Genomic DNA, 23,973 nt, shown 5'->3' on the forward strand with positions numbered 1-23,973 from the left:
ATGATCCGTCACATCCACCAATGTCACAATGAGATCCTTTAACCAAAAAGAACAATGTTAATGAACATGTGGTACAATGCAGGTGCTGTTGCCCGCATGAGCCAAAAGAGGATGAGACAGTTGAATCACGCATCACCTGGAGCAAAGTCACAAAGTCCCCCACGTAATCTTCGTGGACTTGCTCGACCGGGGCCCGTGTGAGCGGCAATGACAATATGGTGACGATGGCAACCTCGTTGGTCATCATTAGGCTCAATTGGGCTGAGCCGTCCAGTGAGGGAGAGTCGGATGACAGCACCAAGTCATACCTGCGGAACAAAATGAAAGAGAAAAAGACTTGTTGGGGTGCACATTCCTTAGGAGATGAAACAAAAGGAGGAGAAGCTAGGGTACCTGGACTCGCTGGAACTCTGCTCGCTCCTACATTTCCCAAAAGCATTCATCAGTGCTTCAGGAAATGAGCCGAATTGAGCATGAAGGAGATACCTCGCTTTGAAACTGCACACAAAAATCAAATCAAGGTGTTTTAAAATGACACACTGAATGGAATGGAATGGAATGGAATGCAATGCTGGTCAATTCTTCCCAGACAGACCTCGGGAAGTCCTCTTGGCAAAGACGGCAGGAAAACATGAACGAATGATCCGTCACATCCACTAATGTCACAACGTGATCCTTTTAACCAAAAAGAACAATGTTGATAAACATGTGGTACAATGCAGATGCTGTTGCCCCCCGCCCGCATGAGCCAAAAGAGGATGAGACAGTTGAATCACGCATCACCTGGAGCAAAGTCACAAAGTCCCCCAGGTAATCTTCGTGGACTTGCTCGACCGGGGCCCGTGTGAGCGGCAAGGACATTATGGTGACGACGGCAACCTCGTCGGTCGCCACCATGCTCAATTGGGCTGAGCCGTCCAGCGAGGGAGAGTCCGATGACAGCACCAAGTCATACCTGCGGAACAAAACGAAAGAGAAAAAGACTTGTTGGGGTGCACATTCCTTAGGAGATGAAACAAAAGGAGGAGAAGCTAGGGTACCTGGACTCGCTGGAACTCTGCTCGCTCCTACATTTCCCAAAAGCATTCATCAGTGCTTCAGGAAATGAGCCGAATTGAGCTTGAAGGCCATACCTCGCTTTGAAACTGCACACAAAAATCAAATCAAGGTGTTTTAAAATGACACACTGAATGGAATGGAATGGAATGCAATGCTGGTCAGACAGACCAGACAGACCTCGGGAAGTCCTCTTGGCAAACACAGCAGGAAAACCGGAAAGAATGATCCATGTCATCGTCTAATTTAACAATGAGATCCTTAAAGCAAAAAGAACAATGTTAATGAACATGTGGTCCAATGCAGGTGCTGTTGCCCCCCCGCCCGCATGAGCCAAAAGAGGATGAGACAGTTGAATCACGCATCACCTGGAGCAAAGTCACAAGGTCCCCCAGGTAATCTTCGTGGACTTGCTCGACCGGGGCCCGTGTGAGCGGCAATGACATTATGGTGACGATGGCAACCTCGTCGGTCGCCACCATGCTCAATTGGGCTGAGCCGTCCAGCGAGGGAGAGTCAGATGACAGCACCAAGTCATACCTGCGGAAGAAAACGAAAGAGAAAAAGGCTAGTTGGGGTGCACATTCCTTAGGAGATGAAACAAAAGGAGGAGAACCTAGGGTACCTGGACTTGCTGGAACTCTGTTCGCTCCCACATTTCCCAAAACACTTCATCAGCGCTTCAGGAAATGACCCGAGGTCACACATGTGTAGTTTATTGCAACACCAGAACAACCGGACATAACACAACACTCCACTCCACTCCACTCCTGGCTCGATTGGTTTGATGCAGAGCTGTGTTCAGAGAGGCTGGCTATCTTGCACTTTCAGCCATGTTTGATGAATTGGATCCGGAAGTGGTTTCGCAACTTGACTTTGAAATGAAGGTCTAAGCCAGTGGATTCGAATTCTAATGCTCGACGACATACCTCCTCCGCCCGTGTGCGCCAGTTTGGATTTTAGGTTATTGTTCCTCAAACAATGACCGGAGTTCCGTCTTCTGCCTGTTTTTCAGAGTAGCAAACTGGCGCTGCAACTTCGCCACCATCTTGTGAGCCTGAGAACGTCAGATGGCGTCATTTTTCCAGTCCATAGTAGGTCATCAATCAAGCAGGGTTCCCACATTCAGACAAATGACAACTAAAACCACTACTAACCCTCGACGTTTCGTTCGACGGTAACCGCAGGCAATCCTGGACCTGCTCCAAGCGGACGCCCACGGTCGACGTTAGCTGGTCATGTAGTTGCATGACCGTACGCTCCAGCACCGACTGGTGTTGTATTTTTTTTTGCCAAGCGGGTCTGCACCTATGACGTGGTCCCAACAGATGGTTTGTCAACAATCCACAAGATGGCATCAAGCAGGGTTCCCACATTCAGACAAATGACAACTAAAAACACTACTAACCCTCGACGTTTCGTTCGACGGTAACCGCAGGCAATCCTGCACCTGCTCCAAGCGGACGCCCACGGTCGACGTTAGCTGGTCATGTAGTTGCATGACCGTACGCTGCACCACCGACTGGTGCCGGATTGGCTCCTTCAAGCGGGTCTGCACCTATGACGTGGTCCCAACAGATGGTTTGTCAACAATCCACAAGATGGCATCAAGCAGGGTTCCCACATTCAGACAAATGACAACTAAAAACACTACTAACCCTCGACGTTTCGTTCGACGGTAACCGCAGGCAATCCTGCACCTGCTCCAAGCGGACGCCCACGGTCGACGTTAGCTGGTCATGTAGTTGCATGACCGTACGCTGCACCACCGACTGGTGCCGGATTGGCTCCTTCAAGCGGGTCTGCACCTATGACGTGGTCCCAACAGATGGTTTGTCAACAATCCACAAGATGGCATCAAGCAGGGTTCCCACATTCAGACAAATGACAACTAAAAACACTACTAACCCTCGATGTTTCGTTCGACGGTAACCGCAGGCAATCCTGCACCAGCTCCAAGCGGACGCCCACGGTCGACGTTAGCTGGTCATGTAGTTGCATGACCGTACGCTGCACCACCGACTGGTGCCGGATTGGCTCCTTCAAGCGGGTCTGCACCTATGACGTGGTCCCAACAGATGGTTTGTCAACAATCCACAAGATGGCATCAAGCAGGGTTCCCACATTCAGACAAATGACAACTAAAAACACTACTAACCCTCGACGTTTCGTTCGACGGTAACCGCAGGCAATCCTGCACCTGCTCCAAGCGGACGCCCACGGTCGACGTTAGCTGGTCATGTAGTTGCATGACCGTACGCTGCACCACCGACTGGTGCCGGATTGGCTCCTTCAAGCGGGTCTGCACCTATAACGTGGTCCCAACAGATGGTTTGTCAACAATCCACAAGATGGCATCAAGCAGGGTTCCCACATTCAGACAAATGACAACTAAAAACACTACTAACCCTCGACGTTTCGTTCGACGGTAACCGCAGGCAATCCTGCACCTGCTCCAAGCGGACGCCCACGGTCGACGTTAGCTGGTCATGTAGTTGCATGACCGTACGCTGCACCACCGACTGGTGCCGGATTGGCTCCTTCAAGCGGGTCTGCACCTATGACGTGGTCCCAACAGATGGTTTGTCAACAATCCACAAGATGGCATCAAGCAGGGTTCCCACATTCAGACAAATGACAACTAAAAACACTACTAACCCTCGACGTTTCGTTCGACGGTAACCGCAGGCAATCCTGCACCTGCTCTAAGCGGACGCCCACGGTCGACGTTAGCTGGTGATGTCGCGTGACCGTACGCTCCACCACCGACTGGTCCGAATTCACTGCTCCAAGCGGGTCTGCACCTATGACGTGGTCCCAACAGAAGGTTTGTCAGCAATCCACAAGATGGCATCGAGCAGGGCCTTACCACAGCCGAGTGCTCAAATTTAGTCCGCAGCTCGTCGCAATGACGGACGGCTCGCTAATGACCAATAGGACATTTGACTCATTCATTTTGTTGTAGCTGTTTCATTTGGATATAGTATTACCACTGTAGGAGTAAAACTATGGTTGTTAACTCGATGACAATGAACAAAAGGTCTACTGTCTGAGTTTGTTCGACGGGACCAGACGGAGTTAAGGAATTAGGGATAGGTGCTAAAACTGCACGTCTAAGACTAGCGATAGCCAACTGGTTTGACTTCTCGATTTCCAGCGGAGACGCGCCAACTCTTCGGTCTTCTCAGAAAGCCTCTAATGGCACATTAGGACATGGACTAGAAACAAAATCTGTTGGAGTAATCATTATTATAAATGTGTTTGCAATGAATATAAAGACTTATAATATACATGCTTACTATATTAATCAATATATTTGCTTATTAGGAGTAGTAATGCTCATCCTAAATGTGTAACTACATTAAACAATATATATATATATATGTGTTGATCGCTTTTATGTTAGAGTTAGAATTAATGTGCTTTCAACGAAGACAAACGCTTACTCCAAGGTCGCTCTCCAGGACAGCTGGCTCCAGGCGAGAGATACAAGTTTGCTAGGACATAAACAATACATTGAGTCGTTGCTCCAAGGACTGATTACTGGAAGCTACGCCTCAACCCTTTCCCCACATGCAAGTTCGCAATGAAGATCTGTGAAGGACGTGTGATGACAAGTAGGCTTTTTGTGTTGTGGTAATGACGACATGGCCTATGTCCGATTATTATTATTATTAATTGTTGTTGGTTCAGCGGATGGCTATCAAGCATATTGTTTTAATTTGTGATGCTAGGTTGACGCTAGGTTTGCTTGATTCTGGAATTGTTTTGTTTCTTGCTTACGCAATTGGATCGAGTCGACAACCTTGTAATTGTTTTGATTTGAGGCCTTAAATGGGCAGGACATAATGCCGCTCGCCAGAATAATCTTGACCGGACGAGCGGGAGGATGTATTCTCTTCTTGCAAGAATTAAATGGTGATGTGACTACAGATGCCTTTTTTATTGAAAGCTGAATTGGAAATACCTAAGGATAAACGTACAATTGGATGAACCTAACAAAATCTCATCCTCATCCTCATCCTCATCCTCTGGGCAATGTTAAAGGTTCATTCCAATTTGGTATCTTGACAGTGGACATAAACACCCACCTGTTCTAAATCCTCTTTTGTCTTGTCCAATTGCAGCTCCAGGCTATCATTGTGTGCCTGCACGCATCACCTGGAGCAAAGTCACAAGGTCCACCACGTATTCTTTGACTTGCTCGACCGGGCGGGGCCCGTGTGAGCGTCAAAGACAATTTGGTGAAGCTGCCCAACTCGTCGCTCTCCACTAGGCTCAATTCGGCTGAGCGGTCCAACGACAGCACCAAGTCATGCCTGCGGAAGAAAACAAAAGAGAAAAAGACTTGTTGGGGTGCACATTCCTTAGGAGGAGATGACACAAAAGGAGGAGAAGCTAGGGTACCTGGACTCGCTGGAACTCTGCTCGCTCCCACATTTCCCAAAACACTTCATCAGCCATTCTTGAAGTGACCCGAATCCCATAAGAAGGCCATGTCTCTCTCTCAAACTGCACACAAAAATCAAATAAATGTGTTTTAAAACGACACACGGAATGGAATGGAATGGAATGCAATGCAATGCTGGTCAATTCTTCCCAGACAGACCTTTGGAAGTTGTTGGAATTATTTTATACAAGTTATCCTGATTCTGGTATGACTGTCGAAATGTTAGTTAATAGAATGAGAGTGTCTTGGGCCCTGGAAAGTTTCACCTTATTCAACAAAGAGGAACTACCCAGGGGGGCCGACGCCTGTCTGTTCGAGCCATTGTGTGAGAGTTGCAGGAGACTGTAAAGATGTTATCTCGAAGGGGCATATGGTCATGATCAAAGAACCTTTTGTTACTGGGAGAGAACTATCTCTCCTGTGATCAGCTTGAAACTTCCTGTAACTTGGACACTCCCAAAACACAATAAGAGAATAGGCAAGGGGAGATTTTCTTCAGAGTGTTTTGGAGGGCTGTGACAGTGACAGTCTCTGAACCTCTCATTTTTTGAATAAAGTTAACTCAAATTCTCTGTGATTTCCTTCTTTTCAGGTTGGTGAAACAAATGTCTGGTGTTTGAACCCAACATTTAATTGGTCCTTCGAGCCGGATTCCAAGATACCGGACGATCCCAGCGGGTGAGCAAGATCCAGAAAAGTCTGTGGCCACAGCATAAAGATCCTTTTCCAGGACTGTTTCTTCCTTACGGGCTGGGGTCCAAAGGTTGAAGGGATACCGAGGACGCAGAGAATCGTGAGTAAATTTTATTTAAAAAAGGAATGAATGAGAAAAAAGGAATGAATGAAGGCGTAACAGACCCCTTTAGTTGGAAAAGACTAATTAAACTCTGTAAGTAAAATTAAATCCGCAGGCGTAACAGACACCCTTAGTTGCAAAAGACTAATTAAACTCTGTAAAGGATATCGGAGTCCAAGTTGTATTGAACAAACAATAACCAGAAATTCGTGGCGTAACAGACACCCTTAGTTGCAAAAGACTAATTAAACTCTGTAAAGGTTTGCGGAGCCTTGGTTGCGAATTAAAAGGAGTGAACGTGCAAAAAGTGTGTTTGGAAATACATTTTACCATTTGGTGATTTGTATCTCATATCAAACAACAGGAGACAAATGTCGACCTTTAGTGGATGTATGTAGACATGAAACTCCGCCTGAAAAGGTTGAAGTGAGTCTACCACTAAAGGAATTTATCGACATCCTGTTGTCTAAACCCAGTGTTAGTGCACTATAGGTGCAAAGACCCACTGGGACTAAATTTTATTCAAAAATGGGTAAAGTACAAAGTAAAACAAGTAAAAAAGAGGAATTCCTCTCGGAACTTGCGTCTAAAGACTGGAAGATAGTTCATAGAGAGGATCCCGACGCGGTGGAATCCTTGCGTTATTGGGTAAAAAAATATGGGTTCACCGGTAGACTAATAATAAAAGATATCCGTGAACTACAACAAAAAAATCGAAAAATCGTGTAACAAAAAACGAAGTAAAATGCAAAAACAAGGTTATGATCAAACCAAAGCGTGGTTGCGAATAGCAGGGCAAATAGAAGAGGTTGAGAAAGTAGCTAAACAAAAAAGAGAAGAGATAACTATATTAGGCCTGTTAAAAAACAGTGGTCCCTCTTCAGCTCTCCTCGTGCGAGGCTCCACACGCAAGCGGGGAGCACGACGACGAGGGGGGGGAAAGGGGGCCTGCTGGTCGTGCGGCAAAGAGGGCCACATAGCCAGGGAATGCGGGGGCAACCCTCCCCGCGCACAGCGACGACATGATAGCGCACGACTAAAACAGGAGGTAGCAAAACAAATGGTTAACAAAAGTAAGGGGAATAGATAGATAAAAAAGGTGGTGAAGCCCCCCCTTCACAGATGCGGACCCCCCTTAAGCTAAGCACACTCTTTGCAAACAAAAGGAGAGAGGGGGGGGGGGGGGGAGAAGCCCATCCAGTTTACTGCTCCCTTCACACCAAAGACAAAGGGCAGGAAAGACTACCACAAGAGAGACAGAGATAGTTGATAGTGTTATGATATATTAGTGAAAAATTATGGGTCTTTTATTAAACACTAAAATTTATATTAGGAAATGCCTAGTGAAAGGTTATTTTGCCTAAATTGTAATTGAGGTAATAGTGAGCACAGAAAATGGCTCTTATTTTAAATAAAACTGCCTTCTTAGAGCGGATAGGAATTCAGCCAGAGCTTTAACTATTTGTTTTAGAAATATGAGAGTGATTTGCGATTTAGACTTAAGTATTAAGAATCATCCAAATTATTAATGATATCAAACATGAAAACAATGCAGAAATGGCATTTATCCAAATTATTAGGTAAATTTAGATAAAATAATTGATTTAGGATAGGCATGATTTCCCTAGGACGGAAGAGGCATGAAATGTTTTTCGGTGCACAGGAAAACATTCCTTGTTTTGCCCGGCACAGGTGGAATATGCTTTAGCGTGGTTCATATTAATGACGATTAGAATATTAATTGCATTAGCATCAAACAGTTGATGTCAACCAAACAACATTAACCTATTTCTTTTGAGAATGATTAGGCTGATAGCACAGCAAAAAGGTGGTTAGCTGCCAAGAAGCCCCAGACTGGGGATGGCTCTTAACCAGTGATGAAAAATTGCAGACCACTGATTTTTGAAAATTAGTGTGAACATGAATGATTGTTTGTTTGTCTTTTGTGTTTCTAATTGGCCGACCATCAAGATATAATCAATCAGATATCAAGGTGGAAAATGATTTAGAAATTTGAAATCAAATTTTGATGAAAATTATGGAAAATTGTTTAGTTCAATGAAATTTTAATGGTAAAAGCAGCAGTACTCCAAACGTGAAATTTGAAGTGGAGAAACAAATCTGCTATGCAAAATTTAGGAGCACTGAAAAGACAGTGCTTGATACCAAATTCCAAAGTACTATTGATTTATTGTGATAATGGCATCCAAATTGTGTTAACAGAATAATTGACTGAATTGACAAAAGTTTCCATATTTCGTTCCGAAGAAAAAAAAAAAAAAATGGAAATCTAATTTAGTGGAATATACCAAACGCCATTATTAACTACACGATTGGAATTGGAGGATGAGGCTAATCATATGTCTGCATAAAAGAAAAAACTTTAAAAGAAACGCATTAATTTTGGGTTGGCAGAGGGAGATTGCATTTCTCAACAGGAAACATGATGAGCAACCCGGGATGAGAGTGCAAATGTTCCTGACCAATCCAGCAGACATGAAAATAGCGGATCCATTTTGTGCTCTGTAAGAAGGTTCTCTCAGTTGAAACGTATGAGGAGGCAGGTAAGATAAATTTTTGACGTAATCAGACAAAATGGCAAGCACTCCAATATTGATTGGAAAGATTATTGCTCGGGGAGCAATGCTGTAAGCCATGAGGAACTTTTTATATTGGTTTTATTGTCTCCATATAAAAAAAAGCGTTTCAATTGAGACTACACCTTCTTACAGATAGTTAAAGTAAACAATTGTGACTAGATCTTCTTACATATTTTTAAAGTAAACAATTAGAGAGAAAAGAGAAACTACAATGGATAGAAATGTAACTAGAATTTAATTTTATGCCTGACTATTGAAAAATATTGATTGAGAAAGTTTCATAGGAGATGATTGGCAAACTCCGAAGACAATGGAATGTTACATTTGATAATAAGACTACTAGTTTGGGATATTTTGAATTAAGAAAACACTGAGGTTAATATGCAACGCAATACACATTGTTAGATGAATTTGGGACTTGATTAGTATGCATTTTAAAAGTAATGGGCTTTGATTGCTCTAAAAGATACAATTATGTTAAAAATATTGACCCTGACAAACAAGGGGTGGTTACATTTTACTGGGTTCAATTCTATTTAGAATTATAAATGTGTGCATTTTGTTTCTGAATATTAATTGATGTGAATCTAAACTGTTACAGAGAACGGGAAAGCTGTTTTCCTGGGGAGAAAGCAGCCTGGTTTGCTTTTTGTATTTTTCCTATTCTTAGTATGATTAGTTAATTTGTGTAATTGTAGGAAAGAGGAAAAAACAAATATGGGTTTTGATCTTAACAAGGAAGCAGTGTTCAAAATAGAATATCAGCTAGCATGTTTAATTTTGATTGATAAGGTATTTAAATTTTCACAAACATAATGATGGATGTTAAGCACGTGTTGAAGACAACGACAGAACACAGCAGCTAAAGCAGCAGCGCAAACACTTACTGCACAGCATACACAACAACAAAACTGAGCCGATCTCAAGAACAGTCAGCAGACGAACTGTACAAAGCTAAAGGCCTACCGTACCTACCAAAAATGTATTCCATAATTGAGCCATAAATGTCTCAACAGGGGGGAGGTATGGTGAAGAGGTATAAATACCTATTTTAAAATTTTTGTAGGAACTGTTTAATTTGTTATTTTATTGATCTGTAAAGAACATGGGATCTCCAGAATCATCTGGAGTGACAATGGAGCTCATTTTTCAAACAGCATAGTGCAAAACATGGCAAAACAACTGGTAGAACTAGCTTGAGATTAACACTTTTTGAGATAGTTATTGGAAGACCATTTCAACTTCCTTTATGGGAAGATGAAGGAGAGAAACTTATCCAAAGAACATGTAAGGTGCCGTGATCTTTTTGTCTATCTTGCAGGAGGTGGTGTAGCCAGGTGACTGGATCCTGATCCGAGTCATAAAAATGAAGTCCTGGTTCTCTCCACGATGGGAAGACCCATTCGTGGCCCAACTCACCAACCTCCACAGCAGCAAAGATCGCTGAAAAGTCAAAGTCGATTCAGGTCAAGAGTTCGAGACAGGTGACTCTGAGTGGACTAAGTCGGACGGTGTCAAAACCCTTGTCCGTGAAGAAACTCATCTGACGTCTACTCACCAGCCACGAGCACCCCTCACTTAACCCTGACCTCCCATAGACTTTGCACCTCTATACAGAAGCCACAGTGAAAGCTGTTGTCATCCACATCACAGTGACTGGACTGTCAGTGACAGCCTGGGCGTATCTGAACGCCCCGCCCACAGAGACTCGAGTTGGAAAACAAGTGCAGGAAACGTCTTGCCTCACCACTGGAATGGCAGAGCCAAGCGGTCCGCTCCTGGATGGGGAGACGGGGACCCAACCTACATCAACAACATCGGGGTTCCCTGCAGCATACCAGATGAGTATAAACTCGCTGACCAAATTGCACGACTCCAGAACAGGACGGAGGAAGGGTTTGCAGCCATCCATGAACAGTTGTCGGTGACCTCCTGATGGCGTTCCAGAACAGAATTGCTGTTGACATGCTCCTGGCAGAGAAAGGTGGCGTGTGCTCCATCTTTGGCGACCAATGCTGCACGTTCATCCCTAACAACACAGCAGCTGACGGGAGTTTAACCAAGGCCCTGGAGGGCCTTCGATCCCTCAACAGCAAGATGAAAGAACATTCTGGAGTCGACACCTCAATGTGGGGCGAATTTGGTAGCATGTTTGGCAGATACAAACAGTTGGTTGTATCAGTTTTAATGTCAATCGCTGTTTATGCTGCCATTCTCACAACTTGTGGCTGTTGTTGCATTCCCTGTATTCGTGCGTTATGTGAAAGGTTAATAACAAATGCTATACAACCAGTCAAATCAGAAATGTATGCCTTATTGACATCTGGAGGCGAACCACGGGATGACGACGACGCCGACGCATCTGGGGATGAGGAGGAAATGCAGTTCATAGGACTGCCTGACATGTTCCCAGATGCTAAACACTATGCCTTGTTGACTTTTGAGTGTAATGTTTTTCTGTTATTTTTGTGATCCTGTAATGTGAAAATCTGAAAAGAAGAGGTTATGGGTGATGATATTTTATAACAGAATCTGGATAAACAGGAGGGTTATGTTGGAATTATTTTATATAAGTTATCCTGATTCTGGTATGACTGTCGAAATGTTAGTTAATAGAATGAGAGTGTCTTGGGCCCTGGAAAGTTTCACCTTATTCAACAAAGAGGAACTACCCAGGGGGGCCGACGCCTGTCTGTTCGAGCCATTGTGTGAGAGTTGCAGGAGACTGTAAAGATGTTATCTCGAAGGGGCATATGGTCATGATCAAAGAACCTTTTGTTACTGGGAGAGAACTATCTCTCCTGTGATCAGCTTGAAACTTCCTGTAACTTGGACACTCCCAAAACACAATAAGAGAATAGGCAAGGGGAGATTTTCTTCAGAGTGTTTTGGAGGGCTGTGACAGTGACAGTCTCTGAACCTCTCATTTTTTGAATAAAGTTAACTCAAATTCTCTGTGATTTCCTTCTTTTCAGGTTGGTGAAACAAATGTCTGGTGTTTGAACCCAACAGAAGTCCTCTTGGCAAAGAATGAGGGAAAACAGGAAAGAATGATCCGTGTCATCGGCTAATCTCACAACGAGATCCTTAAAGCAAAAAGAAAAGGTCAATCAATAGACACATTGCTTACAACTCCCATAAAGCCAACACACATTTTATGTCCAAGAAGAATTCTATTTTTATTTGCAAAATGTTTGAGTCATGATTACAAATAAATAATAATGATACAGTACATGGTATTTCCATATGTAACACAAATTTGGCAACAAGACATGGATGGTTTGAGGTTGCATGTATCTGTAATGTCTGTCACTCATTCATTCTCAACTTTGAAGACTTTTCTCATGACACTTATTTAACATGAAGAGAGTAAAGCACAGGATTTTTGATATATTTTTTTTAAAAAAAAATGTTGTACTTACGTGTTTTAGAGGAGTACTTGTGCTCGGCTGAAATGCAATGGTGAAGCGGAAAAGTCCTTTTCTGTAAGTATCAAAGACTGTTTTCAGGGTGGATACAGGAATAACTTCTCTCTACTCTCTATCTAAATAGATTGTTGGCTTAAAAATTCAATAGTGCTCTGCGATATAGAAAAGAATCTATTACAATATTATTCCTATTATACATGATATCAAGATGTCATATAGTGTAGTTATACATGTAGTATTTTGAAATTGGCATCGAATTGACCAGCCACAAATGTTAAATGTGTCAGTATTTTGTGTACTCTACTAATACCTTTCTTTGACTAGTGGTTTTGAATTTGAATCCATAAATGAATGGAAAGTGAATGGAAAACATGTCTGCGTTTCACTTTGTTGTGTGAAATGTTTTGTTTGATGTTTGATTAAATCCCTATTCACCTAATGTTCAAATCTATCAATTGGCAATAACACATCCAATTTCAATAAGATTGTACTTACTTCGAAGTGTTACTTTCATGTGTTTCATGTTTGTAGACTAACTGCTTCTACACACATGAAAGTAAGACTTTCCCCAGGGACTATTTGAACGGTTACCGGCCGGCTAATAGCCACCGCCATTACTTAGACACAGAATTCTTAACGGTTAAATAGCCCCGACACAGAATTCTTAACGGCTAAATCGCCCCGGGGACTATTTGAACGGTTACCGGTTAATAGCCACCGCCATTACTAATAATCCAAAATCTAAAAGAGATGGACATTAATCACTTTTTAATTCTTTTTGTTTTGTTTTGTTTACGTAAGTGACGACTGAGTTTGTCAAACGGCTGACTGTCCTAAATTGACAGGTCAAAACTTGACTTTCTTTGCTAAAACAACAATAAGGAGCTCAACAAGTAGGCTTTATCCAATTACAGTGGTACCTCGTCATAAGACCGTTCGTCATACGGAATGCTCGTCTTACGGGGGAAATTTCGATCGAATAATTCGCCCGTGATGCGGTCAAAGTTTCGTGATGCGACCAAGCCAGGTTGCCATGGCATTTTTTTTGGCATATCTTTCGTGTATAACAATATTTACGAGCACCGGATGAGCTATTCAGACCAGGAAACGCACAACGCGCATGCGCGGTGAAAAGAGGGCTTTCTGGGTAATGAAGTATACTCGTGCTCGCAAAAGTATCCCCGGTAGCAACTCTATCATAGGCGCCGTTCGATGGGACGCGAACACAGATGCTACAAGCTAAAAAGGAGCCGCTAGCCAGCGCCCCTGTAGCTCCCATGAGAAATCCGACTCGGATCGCTGCCGCCTGTGCGACGAGGAAACAGAGTCGTCTGAACACTTATGGCTCCGCTGTCCGGCCTTAATGACCGAACGCTACCATCGCGGCTTGGGCAACTCCCTGGATGAACTTATCCGTGTTCCAGTGGCAGCCCTAGCGCTGCTGAGGGTAATCCTCAGGCGCCTGAGGTGAAAAAGAAGAAGAAGAAGAAGAAGAAGAAGAAGATGAGCAGCGGGGCGATCGCTGATAAGACTGCTTGCTGCTCGTTGGCAAGTGGTCGTGCGTTCTCCGATTGTGAGGACATTTGTGTGCATCATTTTCGGAATATTTTGAAGGGAATAGTACGACAGCAAACAGCCCATCGATAGCGAACGTGAGGGTGGAGTGTTTGTTCTGTTTACGAGTGCGTTGTGTGGAGGAAAAAAAAAAAAAACGAAGCCCCTCTCCCCTCGGCGAAATCCGGCCAATTTTAGTTAGATTAAACACTTTATTTCTATTAAACCACTCGTTATTTATTACTTTGTCAATATATGGCGAATTATAAGAAATAAAACATTTTTTTTCAATCCAATATCCTGTTTCTGGTGTTTTTTTCAGAGAGTTGGAACGAATTAAATTGTTTCCCATTCATTTCAATGGGAAACTTTACCTCGAGTTACGAGTAACTTGTCATACGAGCTCAGTCCCGGAACGGATTAAGCTCGTATCTCGAGGTACCACTGTACTATGAAGACCCGAATAATAGTAGGCACTGGAATAATAGTAGGGAGTGGAAAATTCCAAATGAATTAGTAATAATAGTAGGCACCGGAATAATAGTAGGCAGTGGAAAATTCCAAAAATAATGAATATTAGTAGGCACGAGATCATTAGTGTCTAAACAGATTCGATGCATAGAATTAAAGCTATGATGGAATATTTATTATAAAATCATAACAAGGACAATCATTATTATTTTAATCAACAGTTTACTAGTAGCATGAAACAAAATACCGGTAATATGTTTAAATTCCACAATTAACTACAAATTAAAGTCATGATGATCGATGACATAGGCTACTGTAAAGAAATAATCAACTGTCAAGTAACCCCATTGTACAGTTGGCTGAACAAATGTTTTCCTCTTTGGATCCCATTTCTTTTTTTAATTTAGCCTTCTCCTCAACCTCTTACAGCAGCTCTTTGTATTTTTTCTACCACATCGGCCAATTTCTCTTTCTCCTCTAAAGTGTACTTTTTATATTTTTTCTCCATGCTAATACTAATGCTAGCAAGACAACGGATAATCGTGTTGCAAAGTTGTATTACAGTTGCAAATAATTGCTGCAATGAATTGCGTATAACGTAACTCTCGTATATATTAGGCCTACCAATACATTGTAATGATGTATACGTATTGCAACTCTACCAGTGGCAATTGCACGTTCTTACTAGTACTAGTACGTTAGTAAAAACAGCACGTGTGCTTGACACGTAGAAAGTTAATGACATAGAACAATGTTGCTGCTGCACGGACTTAATTGAGGCAAAAATTAAGAATCGTAGGCACCCGAATAAGAATCGTAGGCATGCGAAAATTTGAGTTGAAAAAATAATCGTAGGCATACGATTATTCGGGTCTTCATAGTACGTACCTTTCGTTGCGGTCTTGACACCTAACGATGACTTCAAGAAGTTCACTAAAATGGTGGCCATGGGATAAGACAGGCTGCTGGTTAGAAGACATTGTGGGGAGCAACTAAGTACGTAGTTCAATCTCCACGGCAGCATTGAATGCCGGTGGAATGCCGGTTGATATTTGAACACATCTTCTTCGTGTATTTTTTCTTCTTCTTCTTCTTCTTCTTCTTCTTCTTCTTCTTCTTCTTCTTCTTTTGAAGTTGGAGGGGAGGTACGGCAGTTCATTCGCCGCCACCCAAGATGGCCCGAGGACGGCCATCTTGGTACAGATCGCCTGAGGGCGGCCATCTTGGTAGGGGCCACCTTCCCATCCATTTCAATGCATTGATGTTCAAACAGTGGCGGGCCGTCAGGGCCTTCAAGGCCTTCTCTGCTGGCCTAAGAAATATCTGAATCATATTCTATTTTGTCCATCAATACGTACTTATTATTCCAAATGGTCTGTTAGCTTCCTTTCATTTCTTTTCCCCCTGGTTGCACTGCTTCCAGATGTGTCTTTTCATATTGAAGCATTTAACCAATCACATTTCAGCCATGATTTGTTGCCAGATCAGATCTGCCTCAAAGCCTGCACAATCAGTTCTTGCGGGCTCTGCTGCATTCAACTAGACTGTTGCTTTTAACCAATCAGATTTCGAGTTGGCAACCCCACAATGATTTTTCATAGGCATTAGCATTTTGCTGGCTGGGACATGTCATTGCTTTCACAAACTATGATTGGCTAGTAGGCGGGCCAAAGCAGTACCGAGGCAGCCGAGATCGCAAACTCCACCCACTATGGCCTGGCCGACAGAAACAAAAACAAATTTCAGATCCGTGTCATCGGCTAATGTAACAAGGAGATCCTTAAAGCAAAAAGAAAAGGTCAATCAATAGACACATTGCTTACCACTCCCAGAAAGCCAACACACATTTTATGTCCAAGAAGAATTCTAATTTTATTTGCAAAATGTTTGAGTAATGATTAAAAATAAATAATAATGATACAGTACAGACGCTCCCCTACTTACGAACATTCGACTTACGAACAACGGTACATACGAACATGTCTGCAAATTGCGTTTATGTTGAAAAATGTTCGCAAGTTCGATTTTGTATTGCGCGCCTTTTTCCGAGTAGTGCTTCTTTCCGCCGCTAATACCGACGACGCCTGGCGCTGAGAGCGCTCGGCTCACCCAGCATCCACCTTCCTCTGCCCAGTTCGTTGCAGTGCGCAAGTTGCGCAAGTGCGTGACGTATCTCCAGTGCGCAAAGAACCTTTTTCATTTTTATCATGAAATATCTCGTGCAGCCATTATTCAATATGGTTGGTGAAAAGCGAAAGGCTTCTAGTGAAGGAGATGCAAGGAAGAGGCAAGCCATTTCATTTGAAACCAGTGGCAATAATTACGAAGCTTGATGCGCGTGAGAAAGTGGTGAGCGTTGCACGGGAATACAACTTGAATCGTTCCACCGACCGTCGGTACCATTTATAAACAGAAAGATGGAGCAGCAGGACCCAAATATGGAACGTTGCACAAAGTTTGCAAATCAATTGAATGATGCCATACAGTGCTACCGCATCATTTATGATGAAAAAAAGAAGAAAACGGTGCAATTGTCGTTAGATCGCTTCTTTCGGCCAGTTTCTAATACATAAATCTCTCTCTCTCTCTCTCTCTCTCTCTCTATACAGTAGTGTACATATTCTCTCCATTTTATTAAATGTTTTTTTTCAGTACAAACCAATGCGTGTTACTTATACAAGCCTTAAACATACAAATGCACTTATATTTACCTTCAATATACTTATATCGGCCTTAAAGATAAATGATAATACAAAATATAGCACTGAATCAACTTACCAACTAATTCAACTTATGAACAACCGCTCGGAACCTAACTCCTTCGTTTGTAAGTAGGGGAGCGTCTGTACATGCTATTTCCATGTGTAACACAAATTTGGCCACAAGACATGGATGGTTTAAATTGAGGTTGCAATGTCACTCATTCTCAACAATGAAGACTTTTCTCATGGCACTTTTATTTAACATGAAGACAGTAAAGCACAGGATTTTTGATAGATTTGAAAAAAAAATGCTGTACTCACGTGTTTTTGAGGATCACTTGTGCTCGGCTGAAGTCCCATGGTGATGCGGAGGTTTTTTTTTCTGCAAGTATAAAGGACTGTTTTCAGGGTTGATACAAGCAACTTCTGCAGACATGTAGTATTTTGAAATTGGCATCGAATTGACCAGCCACAAATGTTAAATGTGTCAGTATTTTGTTGTCTACTAATACCTTTGACTAGAATTAAACTAGACACAGAATTCTTAACGGTTAAATAGTCCAAGAAATTGAAAGGTTACCGGGTACATACCTGTCAACCTGGGCCAATTCCTCCCCGTATTAATGATTGGAATCCCCCGTATTAAGCAATAGAAAACCGTACAAATGCAACGCGGCACATATTTACTCACATAGGGTGCACGTGTGCAAGTGTTATGGTCGCGCCGCGTTGTCGTGACGCGACCGTGAATGTATTCGGACCCATAGCTGCTTAAATAACGAAACAGGAAATGATTTAATCATTTCCTGTTTCGTGTGAAAGGGGAATGCGTGTGCGCATATCATGCTTAAAGCATGACAATATTAGCAGTTGACGATGGCGTTTTCGTCTGCTACCAGTGACCGAGACGATCCGGATTAGAGCCGAAATGCGTCAAACGAGATCCGTTTTACAAAAAACGTACTTAAAAAAAATCCCGTACAAAAGTTGTTATACGGCGTACACAATTTGAAATGATCAAAAAACGTATAAAATAAGGGGAAAACGTATAAGTTGACAGGTATGCGGGGAATAGTCACCGCCATTACTTAGACACAGAATTCTTAACTTTAAAATAGCCCCGGGGACTAAATTGACAGGTCAAAACTTGACTATCTTTGCTAAAACAACAATAAGGACCTCAAAAAGTAGGCTTTTTCTCAGATTACCTGTCGTTGGAGCCTTCACACTTAACGGTGACTTCAAAAACTTCAGTCAGTCTCAAAGCCATGGCGATAGATAGCGTGACTTATCGCGAAGATTGCCGGGGAAATTTATACGCTTCCACTTCTTCTTCTTCTTCTTCTTCTTCTTCTTCTTCTTCTTCTTCTTCTTCTTCTTCTTCTTCTTCTTCTTCTTCGTGTTTCTCTTCTTCGTCTCCTCCTAGCGGTTTTGTTGGGAGTTTGCAAACAACTTCACAATGTATCACTACGACTAACCAGAATGGATGATTGATCTTGCAATTTAGTCAAATGACATTGAAAAAGTAATACACAATAATACTATGTATTTATTTGTACCATAAAAAAGACAACAATTGAGAAAAGCATTGATGATAATCCGATTTTATTGTTATTACAACATTAATGATAATAATAATCATAAGAATCCAAATGACAAGAAAGACAAGGCACGACTAAAACACTACCTTGATAACGCTAAACCTGAAGAAAGTTTGGCTCTGATCCGGATAGTCTCGGTCGGTCACTGGTAGCAGACAAAAACATGATCGTCGATTGCTAATGGTGTCAGGCTTTGAGCCTGACATGCACCCGCGCGTCAGTCACTACTGCCCTTTTCACTATAGAAATATAGACAGTGTCAGTAAGCAATGTACATAGACAGTAGTCAAGGTGAATAATGTGGTTTTATTTGTGTGTTTTTTGTGTGTGTCGGTCTGTTGTGGTGTGGATCTTTCACTCTCACAGTGGAACATTTTTGCTCCGTGTCTAACTTTTCCGCCAGCCCTTATTTTGAAAATGTGCTGCAGTTTCACTCCAAGCCAGCTTGGATGTCCCGAGCAATGTGTTCATAAACATGTGTGTCAGGCCCCAGACGAGATTGGTGGCTGGTTGCGCCCGCCACCCAACCACAGGTCCTGCCTCTAATGCAGGGCTGTCAAAGTCATTTGGCATGGTGGGCCACATACGGCGGCCTAGGGAGATGTCAAGTGGGCCGGACCATTAAAATGATACCATGCTCTGCTATAAATAACCCAAATATCATGTCTTTCCTTTGTTTTGGTGTAAAGAAGCACAAGAACATTAGGAAAATATTGAAATGGAATGAACTATCCTTTCATGAAACACCTCATATTTCCTTAGATAAATGTGCAATTGACTTTTATCATTCACAAATAGGCATTGCAACGGATCCCACTGATTGTACAAAGGCACAAAACTTGAATTGGTACTGAAAAATATAGTCATGCACTTTAAGATTAAAAGAGACTTTTAATGAAAGGAATTTTTAAACCACTTACACATACGCATATAAAATCAAAATGTAATCTTTGCGTGCACCTTACAAACTAAGGAGAGTGATTTGAAATGTGTAATGAAGAAAGTTTCTGTCTCAGTGATGCAGCTTGTCTTCTACTCTGATGGAAAGAGTGCGCCCCTTAGCGGATAATCCGTGAATTGCAGGGAATTAAGAATATGAATCCCATGTCTTTGATGCATTTTTTTCCACTTTCAAATGATCCTGCGGGCCTGATCGAACCTCCTTGGGGGCCGGTTCCGGCCCGCGGGCCGTATGTTTGACACCCCTGCCTCTAATGACTCGAGGGCTGCCAGGTGTGAGTCATTAGCCAGTGAGGAGTATTTAAGGCCACCAAGAACAGGACCACACTGCGGGATCGTCTGATCTGCTCACAGTGAGGTACGTACCTGCTTGTATTTTCTCGCCTTCCTTCGTTGATTTAAGACCTCTTGTTTTGCTCCCAGGATTCCGACTACGCTCGGCCTCCACGACCACGGATACGCCTAACGACACGCCGACGCCATCCCGACGCCATCCCGACGCCATCCCCTATGGTGCCTGGCCTTTCACTTGGATCATTCTAATCAAGATTGGAGAAGCAGACTCCCACCCTCGCCTGCTTTGGGCTCTTCCACCCCCGATCATAACAGCACGATCCCGCGGGCGCAGGCCAGGCCCCCTCCGACCCAATTTGGCAACATCTTTGCCTTTGTCGGCCATCTTGTTTTTGGACTGGGCGTCGTTCTTCTTCCTGTGGGGCGCCGGGCTGAACAAGGACACGCGAGCGGTCTTCGCCACTTTGGTCTCTTGGGCGGGTGCAGGTGCCGTCTTCTTGCCCTTCTTCCTCTGCAGGTAGTCGTCGATGGACTCCAGCTTGTCAAAATGGGCGTTGTGGAGTTTTTGGAAGTTTGGAGTGACCGCTTTCAGAGCAGTCCCTTTGGAACAGCATACCCAAGCTATTGCGTACCTCTGTTCTAAGGTATCGAGCATGGCTGAGACCCCTGGATGACATACGAGCACTACTCAATTCTTTGCCTCATTCACCAAGTGCACAGCTAACCCCAGCCGCTCCCCTGGTAACACCGATATCGCCGCAACAGGGACCTAAGGCCCCCCTACGGTGGAGATCTCGGCGCATGCCGGCGCTTCCTGGTTCAATGGCAGTTGGTGTTTGAACAACCGAGCCTCACCCACACCTCGGACCGAGCCAAGATCGCTTACCTGATCGGCTGCCTTCGTGATGAGGCCCTAGCCTGGGCGAGCGCCGAATGGGAGAGGGGCTCCCGCATTTGTACCTCCTACGACTTATTGACCGCAGAGATGCGAAAGATCTTCGACCAGCCGGTGGGCGCTTAAGAGCTCTCAGACAAGGCGTCCGGAGCGTGGCAAAAGACTGGGTCGAATTCCGCATCTTAGCCGCCGAGAGTGCCTTTAATGACTCCGCCCTCCCTCCACGACGGCTGAATGTGGAGATGCGGGAGGAGCTGGCGATCCGAGAGGAACCAGGGTCCCTCGACGCGCTCGTGGAATTGGCCATCCGGATCGACAGCCAACTAGAAAGACAACGAGGGCAGCGGCAAGGTGACTCGCAGGTGGTCGCCATGCTTGGACTTCGGAGGAACGTGACCCCCGATCATAACAATGTGGTACAATGCAGGTGCTGTTGCCCGCCCGCCTGCATGAGCCAAAAGAGGATGAGACAGTTGAATCACGCATCACCTGGAGCAAAGTCACGAGGTCCCCCACGTATTTATTGACCTGCTCGACCGTGGCCCGTGTGAGCGTCAAAGATAATTTGGTGATGCAGAACAACTCGTCGGTCTCCACTATGCTCAATTGGGCTGAGCCGTCCAGCGAGGGAGAGTCGGACGAGAGCACCAAGTCATACCTGCGGAAGAAAACAAAAGAGAAAAAGACTTGTTGGGGTGCACATTCCTTAGGAGATGAAACAAAAGGAGGAGAACCTAGGGTACCTGGACTCGCTGGAACTCTGCGCGCTCCCACATTTCTCAAAATACTTGATCAGGGCTTCAGGAAATGACTCGAATTGAGCTTGAAGGCCATACCTCGCTTTGAAACTGCACACAAAAATCAAATCAAGGTGTTTTAAAATGACACACTGAATGGAATGGAATGGAATGCAATGCTGGTCAATTCTTCCCAGACAGACCTCGGGAGTCCTCTTGGCAAAGACAGCAGGAAAACATGAACGAATGATCCGTCACATCCACCAATGTCACAATGAGATCCTTTAACCAAAAAGAACAATGTTAATGAACATGTGGTACAATGCAGGTGCTGTTGCCCGCATGAGCCAAAAGAGGATGAGACAGTTGAATCACGCATCACCTGGAGCAAAGTCACAAAGTCCCCCACGTAATCTTCGTGGACTTGCTCGACCGGGGCCCGTGTGAGCGGCAATGACAATATGGTGACGATGGCAACCTCGTTGGTCATCATTAGGCTCAATTGGGCTGAGCCGTCCAGTGAGGGAGAGTCGGATGACAGCACCAAGTCATACCTGCGGAACAAAATGAAAGAGAAAAAGACTTGTTGGGGTGCACATTCCTTAGGAGATGAAACAAAAGGAGGAGAAGCTAGGGTACCTGGACTCGCTGGAACTCTGCTCGCTCCTACATTTCCCAAAAGCATTCATCAGTGCTTCAGGAAATGAGCCGAATTGAGCATGAAGGAGATACCTCGCTTTGAAACTGCACACAAAAATCAAATCAAGGTGTTTTAAAATGACACACTGAATGGAATGGAATGGAATGCAATGCTGGTCAATTCTTCCCAGACAGACCTCGGGAAGTCCTCTTGGCAAAGACGGCAGGAAAACATGAACGAATGATCCGTCACATCCACTAATGTCACAACGTGATCCTTTTAACCAAAAAGAACAATGTTGATAAACATGTGGTACAATGCAGATGCTGTTGCCCCCCGCCCGCATGAGCCAAAAGAGGATGAGACAGTTGAATCACGCATCACCTGGAGCAAAGTCACAAAGTCCCCCAGGTAATCTTCGTGGACTTGCTCGACCGGGGCCCGTGTGAGCGGCAAGGACATTATGGTGACGACGGCAACCTCGTCGGTCGCCACCATGCTCAATTGGGCTGAGCCGTCCAGCGAGGGAGAGTCCGATGACAGCACCAAGTCATACCTGCGGAACAAAACGAAAGAGAAAAAGACTTGTTGGGGTGCACATTCCTTAGGAGATGAAACAAAAGGAGGAGAAGCTAGGGTACCTGGACTCGCTGGAACTCTGCTCGCTCCTACATTTCCCAAAAGCATTCATCAGTGCTTCAGGAAATGAGCCGAATTGAGCTTGAAGGCCATACCTCGCTTTGAAACTGCACACAAAAATCAAATCAAGGTGTTTTAAAATGACACACTGAATGGAATGGAATGGAATGCAATGCTGGTCAGACAGACCAGACAGACCTCGGGAAGTCCTCTTGGCAAACACAGCAGGAAAACCGGAAAGAATGATCCATGTCATCGTCTAATTTAACAATGAGATCCTTAAAGCAAAAAGAACAATGTTAATGAACATGTGGTCCAATGCAGGTGCTGTTGCCCCCCCGCCCGCATGAGCCAAAAGAGGATGAGACAGTTGAATCACGCATCACCTGGAGCAAAGTCACAAGGTCCCCCAGGTAATCTTCGTGGACTTGCTCGACCGGGGCCCGTGTGAGCGGCAATGACATTATGGTGACGATGGCAACCTCGTCGGTCGCCACCATGCTCAATTGGGCTGAGCCGTCCAGCGAGGGAGAGTCAGATGACAGCACCAAGTCATACCTGCGGAAGAAAACGAAAGAGAAAAAGGCTAGTTGGGGTGCACATTCCTTAGGAGATGAAACAAAAGGAGGAGAACCTAGGGTACCTGGACTTGCTGGAACTCTGTTCGCTCCCACATTTCCCAAAACACTTCATCAGCGCTTCAGGAAATGACCCGAGGTCACACATGTGTAGTTTATTGCAACACCAGAACAACCGGACATAACACAACACTCCACTCCACTCCACTCCTGGCTCGATTGGTTTGATGCAGAGCTGTGTTCAGAGAGGCTGGCTATCTTGCACTTTCAGCCATGTTTGATGAATTGGATCCGGAAGTGGTTTCGCAACTTGACTTTGAAATGAAGGTCTAAGCCAGTGGATTCGAATTCTAATGCTCGACGACATACCTCCTCCGCCCGTGTGCGCCAGTTTGGATTTTAGGTTATTGTTCCTCAAACAATGACCGGAGTTCCGTCTTCTGCCTGTTTTTCAGAGTAGCAAACTGGCGCTGCAACTTCGCCACCATCTTGTGAGCCTGAGAACGTCAGATGGCGTCATTTTTCCAGTCCATAGTAGGTCATCAATCAAGCAGGGTTCCCACATTCAGACA

At 44.1% G+C, this 23,973-nt stretch overlaps 1 long non-coding RNA gene across 1 annotated transcript; it reads right to left on the reverse strand.

Moving 5' to 3' along the window:
• Positions 1 to 1,485: 1,485 nt before the first annotated feature.
• LOC144070358 (uncharacterized) lies at positions 1,486 to 22,462 on the reverse strand. The gene is made up of 3 exons (XR_013299225.1): positions 22,381 to 22,462; positions 22,184 to 22,288; positions 1,486 to 1,596 (listed from the first exon to the last, which is right to left on the reverse strand). It is a non-coding gene; the product is annotated as an uncharacterized LOC144070358 (long non-coding RNA).
• Between the last annotated feature and the right edge of the window lie 1,511 nt (positions 22,463 to 23,973).

The sequence above is a fragment of the Stigmatopora argus genome, unplaced genomic scaffold (genome assembly GCF_051989625.1).
Source record: "Stigmatopora argus isolate UIUO_Sarg unplaced genomic scaffold, RoL_Sarg_1.0 HiC_scaffold_40, whole genome shotgun sequence".
Taxonomy (NCBI): Eukaryota; Metazoa; Chordata; class Actinopteri; order Syngnathiformes; family Syngnathidae; genus Stigmatopora; species Stigmatopora argus.